The sequence below is a fragment of the Populus alba genome, chromosome 4, assembly GCF_005239225.2.
Source record: "Populus alba chromosome 4, ASM523922v2, whole genome shotgun sequence".
Taxonomy (NCBI): Eukaryota; Viridiplantae; Streptophyta; class Magnoliopsida; order Malpighiales; family Salicaceae; genus Populus; species Populus alba.
In genome coordinates this window covers 4,764,351-4,773,169 of record NC_133287.1, presented here as the reverse complement: position 1 = coordinate 4,773,169, position 8,819 = coordinate 4,764,351, and positions in this window count along the sequence as shown.

The window sequence follows — 8,819 nt, the reverse complement described above, 5'->3', positions numbered from 1 at the left end:
CAAGTTCATGGAGCTTAATGAATCAATTAAAAGTGATGTCACCTTTGTAGATCATTAAAAGGTTTCTATCAAAGGAAAATGTATAATTCTAATTTAAATAAAAGATGATCGTCATTAATTTATTAGTATGTTTATTATATCCCAACTATAAAGAGTAATATATTGAGTTTAGGACAATTATTAAAGAAGAGTTATGAAATTAAGATGAAAGATCATACTTTAACATTATTTAATACTCATGGAACTATGATTGCAAAGGTGACCACGGCAAAGAACATAATATTTTTGCTAAATATAGAGACAGATGTACCTAAAGGCATGTGTGAAAGATGAGAATTGGCTTTGATATATGAGACTTATGAACCTATAGTGTTTAAAGAAGCCTTAAGGGATGAAAAGTTGAGAATTGTTATATATAAAGAGATTGCATCAATATTTAAGAAGAATGACACATGGAAATTGGTTCCTAGACCAAAAAGAAAGAAGTCAATAGATATCAAGTGGATCTACAAAGAAAAGAAGAAAGTCAAAGGACAAGTGGAGAGGTACAAGACAAGATTAGTGGCAAAAAGCTATAGTAAAAAAATAAGGAGATGACTATGATGAAGTTTTTGCTACAATTGAAAAAAAGTAAATACTCTAGTTGAGTGTGGAGTGAAGTTGTCAAAAAATGATGAAGGAGAAAAAATAAACTCTATAACATTAAAAATTCTAGTTGGGAGTTTGAGATATTTGATATGCACTTGTCCAAATTTTCTCTTTGGAGTAGGGCTTGTGAGCAAGTTCATAAAGACACCAACTTTGATTCATCTCAAAACACAAATGAATTCTTTGATATATCAAAGGTACCATAGATTTTAGCTTGTTTATAGTTACTCTAACAAGTTTGATCTTATGGTTTATAGTCATAGCAATTGGGCTAGAGATATGGATTATAAAAAAAATAGTATAGGTTTTGTCTTCTACATAGGAGACATAGTATTTACTTGAAGTTTGAAGAAGCAATCTATAGTCATATTATAAACTTATGAAGCTAAATACATAGCTACTACAACATGCGTTCATTCCATATGGCTAAGAAGATTGTTGAAGGAGTTGCAAATATCATAAGAGAAGCCTACAGAAATTTATATAGACAATCCATCAGTCATTACCTTACCAAAGAATCCTGTACATGACAGATGCAAACACATTGACACAAGATTTGATTACCTATGAGATATTATGGGATGTATTGTAAAATAGGAAATATTATGCTTTTCCTTGTATAGATTTATCTTGTGTGGTAGGTTGCACCATAACACATGTATAATTCCCTAATTGTATAAATAGTAGAGGAGCCTACCTTATTTGGTTGCTCATTAAATTATCACAAACTATAATTTAACTTGAGATTACATTACATACAAAAAAGTGGAAGTTAAGTATGTAAAGATCCAAGACCAAGTTGCAAATATTTTAACAAAGCAACATGCATGATGTATTTGTCTATCTGAGAAATATGTTAGGAGTTATTATAAATCAAGTTTAAGGGGAGATGTAGAAAATAAACTAGATTTCTAGTTTTTCTAAAAAACAAAGGAATCGATCTATCAATTAAGAATTGGTCGATTGGTTGAAATAAAGGAATCGATCTACCGGTCAAGAATCAGTCATTCAGTTAAGTTGCCATAATTACTTTTCCTAATTAGATTAGATTCTTCTTTATTTAGTTTAATTCCTTATTTATCTAGAAATTTAGGCCTATATATAAGCTTGTAATTAAAAGGAGTGTATATAAAAAGAAAAGAAAAAAAAACTTAAAGAAAAACACTTAAAAAAGTATAAGTTTTCTCTTGTTTTTCAGCTCTGCAAATATGGATTACTATCCATAATAAGCACCTACACTAATTTTCTTCCAACAAAGCCCCCTTATCCAAAGAGAAAACGAACAAGAACCAAGATCCACACATTGATAAATAACAGTAACATGATATAATCATTCTCATAAAAACAAATGCTACAACGATTGAGATTACATTAATATATAACTCTCAAGAATGCAGTATCCTTTCTTGGTTGATTTTAAACAAGTTAGTGATGATGTGGATCAGGTCCCCCAGGGCTCAACTACCTATCAGGCCGCTTGTACCTGGTTTGGTTAGATGCACTGGCAAATTTATGGAATGCCTCGAACATTTGGCTTACATTCCTCCTCTTTACCCTTAAATTGAAAGCGCGACTATTGACCCTTGACAAAAGCAACAGTACCAAGACTAGGCACAATAAACATCTTAAGTTAGCCATTGGACTTATGGTGCATAAAACAGCTTTGTGCATATTATGGAATGTAATTATATAGGAAATATTATAGTCATATTCTTATGTGGTAATCTCCACCTTTACTATTGTATATTGCCCTACTCATATATATAGAAAGGGTTGGCTAACCTATTAGGTCAAGCCTCCTAATTATTCTCAACTTGGTATCAGAGCCTCCTAATATTTTCTCTCTTTGCAGCCGGCCCTAATTTTCTCCCCCATGGACTCTCCTCCTGCTGCCGTTGCTCCAACCTCTCCCTCCACCGGTGATGCATCATCACCGGCTAGCCCTCTTCCTGCTGTTGGCTCTGCCGTTCCTCTGCCTCTTATGGGAACACAATCTCCAATGGTTCCTCTATCAAACACCCACCATGTTGTGTCGTTGAAACTTACGAACACCAACTATCTTTATTAGAGAATGCAGATGAAGCCATATCTCCTTGGTCAAGGTGTTTTTTAGTTTGTTGACGGCTCCTTGCCGTGTCCTCCATCTCATATGATTGATGCTTCGGCTGATTCTTCTTCTGCCATCAGCCCCTCTTTTCTTCGTTGGAAGCAACAAGATCAACTTATTTTGAGTGCTCTACTCTCCTCTCTTTCCGTGGATGTGCTGCATCTTGCAGTCGATTGTTCTACTTCACATTGTGTTTGGCGCACGCTTGAGAAGGCACTTGCCTCTCCATCTAATTCTCGGATCATGCAACTACATGGCTCCTTTCAAGACCTTCGGCAAGGTGATGCATCGGTTAGTATGTATATGCAGCAAGCCAAATCGTTATTTGACAAATTGGCTGCTGCTGGTCGCCCAATATCCCTTGAAGATTTCAATCTCTATGTGTTTCGTGGACTTCGCGGTGAGTTCAAAGACTTGGTAACTAGTCTCATAACCAAGGCTGAACCGTTATCGTATGCTGATCTTCATAGCCATCTCCTTACCCATGAGTTTCTGCACAAGAACTCTTTTCACTCCATGGCTGTCGGTTCATCCTCTTCATCACTGCTGTCTTCTTCTTCTCTGCCGCAGCAGCCACCATTGCTGCCAACACCTCCGAATTCTGCTTATTATGCCATGACTAATCACAACCAAAACAGGGGACGTTCTAGAGGTAATTGGCGCTCAAACACCAACCGATTTCAGGCCCCAAACAGAGGTCACTCCGCTGCAGATTGGAGGCAAAATTAGTGGCAGAACAGGCGCACCTCTGCTGCAGATTTTCGGCCAAATCAGGGGCAGTGGTCTGGACATGTCCGCTGCCAATTATGTTCCACTCCTGGCCATTCAGCTCTTCAATGCTATCAGTTTCACAGCAGCACACAACAGCCCTCTGCTCACCTTGCTGTTGCGAATGATTCAGCTGCAACGACTTGGTTTCCCGACACCGGCGCGAATCAACATGTGACGCCTGATCTTGCAACTCTAACTGATTTTGCTCCTTATCTTGGTAATGATTTCTTGCATGTTGGTGATGGTAAGGCCCTTGACATATCCCATGTTGGACATACTACTTTATATTCCCCCAAACGCTTGTTTACATTAACTAATGTTTTTCGTGTGCCTCACATTACCAAACCGTTGTTATCTGTTCAGAAATTCTGTCGTGATAATCATGTTTATTTTGAATTTCACGATTCTGTGTTTTATGTGAAGGATCTCGTCACCAAGGAAGTTCTTCTTTCCGGTCGGAGTCATAATGGTCTTTATGTTCTCTCCGAGTCCTTGGCTACGTCAGTTCCTCAAGCTTTTTGGTCTCCTTGCATTTCCGCGACTGCCGACTTGTGGCATTGTCGTTTAGGTCATCCAACTCCTCGCATTTTAAATTTGTTAGTTTCTGATCATAAAATTATTTGTACGTCTAAACGATTTTTTACTCGATGTCAAGCATGTCCTTTAGGCAAGTCATCCCGTTTGTCATTACGACCGACGGGTCACAAAACTTCTACCCCACTTGAATTAATTTTTAGTGATGTTTGGGGCCCTGCTCCAATGTTTTCTTCTGATGGTTTTCGTTATTTTGTTATCTTTGTTGATGCGCACACTAAATATATCTGGTATTATCCGCTTGTTGCGAAATCTGATGTATTTTCCACGTTTCAACGTTTTCAGACACTTGTTGAGCGTCAGTTTTCTCTTAAAATTAAATCTGTTCAAACTGATTGGGGTGGTGAATATCGTAAATTAAATACATTTTTTCAAACAATTGGTATTCATCATCGATTAATTTGTCCTCATACTCATGAACAAAATGGCACAGTTGAACGTCGTCATAGACATATTGTCGAAACTGGCCTAACCCTCTTAGGACAGTGTAATGCCCCATTGCGTTTTTGGAACTATGCTATGGAATCATCGGTCTATCTTATTAATCGCATGCCTACTCCTGTTCTTCAAAATAAATCTCCTTTTGCGTGTCTGTTTCATCGCACTCCTGATTATAATTTTCTACGCACTTTTGGGTGTCTTTGTTTTCCATTTTTACGTCCATATCATGCTCATAAATTAGATTTTCGGTCTTCTCCTTGTGTGTTTTTAGGCTATAGCTCGTCTCATCTTGGTTATCGGTGTCTTGATTTAGAGTCTGGTCGTGTCTATGTCTCCCGTCATGTTCGTTTTCATGAATGTGTCTTTCCTTTTCAAAAGTCTGAACAGGTAACAACACCCCCGGTTCCCCCCACTCCACCTACCTATCTTCCATCACTGCAACCCCCTTCCTGTTTTCAGCCTCTTCCTTCCCAACTTGGCAAAACACACAACTCACCTTTGCCCCCTGCCGCAACCCCTCAGCTTGCTCCCCTGCCCGTTGATTTAGCCGACCCTGCCTCACCAACCCACACAGCCATACTATCACCACATGCTTGTCTTTCCAATGATTATTGTGCAGGAACAGGTTCTGACTTGCAGGATTCAGTTGCGGCACAACCCCGCACCTCCCCGGCTTCACCTCCTGGTCTGCAACTTTGTGTTGATCTCTCCTCTTATCCTCTTCAGCACATTCCAGGTACAGGTGTTGCTACTCCATGTCCCGCTGCTCCTAAACACCCCATGGTTCTTCGTCCGAGACAACCCAAGACAACGCTGATCACCACCACGGCAGCCACCTCTGCTGCTTCCTTCAGTCGGGTAACTTCTCCTCCCTCGCATGAGCCACTTATTTTTCCTGATGCTAACAGATATGAGGCGTGGCATAATGCTATGCGAGAGGAAATTCAGGCCTTACGCGCAAACAGAACATGGACTTTAGTGCCATTTCATCCGTCCATGAATGTTGTTGGTAGCCGATGGGTCTACAAAATTAAACGCAAATCTGATGGTAGCATTGAGAGGTATAAGGCGCGCCTGGTTGCTAGGGGCTTCACTTAGCAAGAAGGTATTGATTACTCAGAAACTTTTAGTCCTGTTATCAAACAGGCAACAATCCGCTTAGTGTTCTCCATTGCAGTTTCGAGTGGTTGGAAAATTCATCAGCTTGACATTCATAATGCATTTCTAAATGGAGTCCTTGATGAAGAGGTTTACATGAAACAACCTCCAGGTTTTGTTGATTCTGCACTCCCAGGTCATGTATGTCGATTGCATAAATCTCTATATGGGTTAAAACAGGCTCCGCGGGCTTGGTACACTCGTCTGAATGATTTTCTATTATCCATTGGTTTCCGTGCTTCTAAAGTGGATACCTCATTGTTTATCTTCTCGGTTGGTAGTGACATTTGTTATCTTTTGGTTTATGTTGATGATATTCTGCTTACGGGTAATAATGGAACTCTGCTACAACGACTCATTCAGCTACTGAGCTCCGAATTTAAACTTCGGGATTTGGGTGATGTTCATTATTTCTTGGGTATTGAAGTGCAGTGTACTGGTCTGGGACTTATGCTTTGTCAACATAAATATACACTTGATATCCTCACACGAGCTGGTATGTTATCCTGTAAACCAGTTGATACTCCTATTTCGGCATCCAAAGCCACCATTATGCCGGATCCATTGTTTTCTGATGCTACTCATTTTCGGCAACTTGTTGGTGCTCTCCAATATCTCACTTTCACACGCCCGGATATTTGCTTTGCTGTTAACCGGGTCTGTCAATTTATGCATGCTCCTACAGAATCCCATTGGGCTGCCGTGAAACGCATCTTGCGTTATCTCCGTGGTACGGCATCACATGGTTTACATATTACTCACAGCTCTTCCTTTGCTTTACACGATTTTACAGATGCAGATTGGGCAGGTAGTATTGAGGATAGAAAGTCTACAGGTGGTTATCTTGTGTTCTTTGGTCAGACGCCAATTTCATGGAAATCAAGTAAGCAACGCACTGTTGCTCGTTCTTCGACGGAAGTTGAGTACAAAGCCTTAGCCGATGGCACGGCTGAAGTTATCTGGCTTCAGTACTTGTTAACGGATCTTCAGATTCCGACTCCTTCTGCTCCTATTATCTGGTGTGACAACCTTGGTGCCACGTATTTGTCCGCAAACCCTATATTTCATGCTCGCACAAAACATATTGAGATTGATTATCATTTTGTCCGAGATAGAGTTGCGAAGAAGGAGATTCAGATTCGTTTTATTTCCTCTCATGATCAACTTGCCGATGTCTTCACTAAGCCACTTCCTGCTGCTTCATTTACTGCTTTTAGATTCAAGCTTCGGGTTGATCCTCCACCCTCAGCTTGAGGGGGCGTATTATAAAATGTAATTATATAGGAAATATTGTAGTCATATTCTTATGTGGTAATCTCCACCTTTACTATTGTATATTGCCCTACTCATATATATAGAAAGGGTTGGCTAACCTATTAGGTCAAGCCTCCTAATTATTCTCAACTGTGCAGTGCTATAATTTAAGAGATAATATCTGTGCAGGCTATATATAGACTTGAACCCTAGCTTTTCACTTTACCTGAGAATTAGTGGACAGGGTGTAAGTCCACCAATAAAACCATATACAATTCGTCAAGCAGGTTGGAGTCGGTTTTCGATTAGTTCTGAGAAGCCAACTTTCTCATTAAAACATCCTTGGACCTATCACACACTGGTCTATAAAAGTTGAACTTGTGATGCATCCTACTATGCTTTACCAATCACATAATATATATGGCTGGAAGCACCATCCTTTTGATTCATCTTATTAATTTGTTTCAGTCTTAATCCATATCTGATCCTGCATGGCAATAATTCATGAATGATAAACCAGATTCTGTCGTTGTCGTGACATATGAGGCATATAAAGTATAAACCTACCAAAGACAGCTGATAACACAAACCAGAAGCTTTATGCAAGCCTGAGTAATGCTGAGGTTAGTAGAAACACCATTGACGAAGCACCCTGTTTTATACTGGCCAGTTGGTCAAATATCAGTTCTATATATGGTTCCCATTAAATTAGAAAATCCTCAAGGAGAAAAGCCATGAACCTGAATGGAGAAGCCCTTTTCATTTGGATAAATTTTAGAGCTTTAACCGCCTTTTTTCCACGCCGAATAGTGCTGTCAGATAAGCATAACGTCGCTGCCATGCTTTACAAATATTGCTATTGACAATGGATCATTCGAACAAAACCTTATTGTAGTATATCAAATTGTTCAATTTAATCTCAGACCTTATCCATTAAAATTTTGCTGATGTAGGGTATGAAAGCTGAGCAGCAAGAAGATTTATGTGACATTAAATGTCCGAACTCTGCCCTCGGACAGCAGCAACCTAGATGACTGCACAGAGGAAGAAAGAAACAATAGGGACACAGATCATTATGAAGAATAATAATAATAGTTTCAGTAACAGATGTCATGTCGATCAAGTTAATCTAGACAAGTTGTAATATGAGACTACTGTACTTGTGAATGATACTTCAAATATGTAGGACGAAAAACGCGCAAAATATTTAAGCATACGTTTTTTCCATGTGCGCACGCAAAAAATTCAATCATATACGTCTTCAATGAGAGCATGTCTTCAATCACCAAAATCAAGCAATTTAGACATACATGCTACTCTATCTAGAGCTGGCAGGCTAATAGAAATTCGGTTATTTATTTTACATGATTTGAAAATATGCCTGTTTGATCTTTTTAGTGATCCATGACTAGTGCTTTACGTAATTATCTCTGACTGTATGCAATTAAAACTTCAATAACTCTTAATTTGTATAGTTTGAAGGCATAATTCCATGATCTTAAAGTAGAGGTGACGCAAAATGGTAGTTTTCGTTGAAATTTGGCTCTATAACCAGTCCAATCAAACATAATGTTGGGTAGGTGTATGATAAAGTTTAGTTTAACCAACAATAGTTTAAAGATTAGTTTGATACAATGTGATCTAACGTAAACATGAAATTACCTAGATGTGTTATAGCATAAACAAAAAATTACTATATTTTTGTATAATTTATAAGAAAAAACATGACAACTTTAAGAACAAAGCATGCATAAAACAAATCACGAACAATATATTTCAGAATTAAAGTGAATACTTAATCTTAAATAGAATGTTTAGTTTACTATTTAATAAACATAGGATGAAT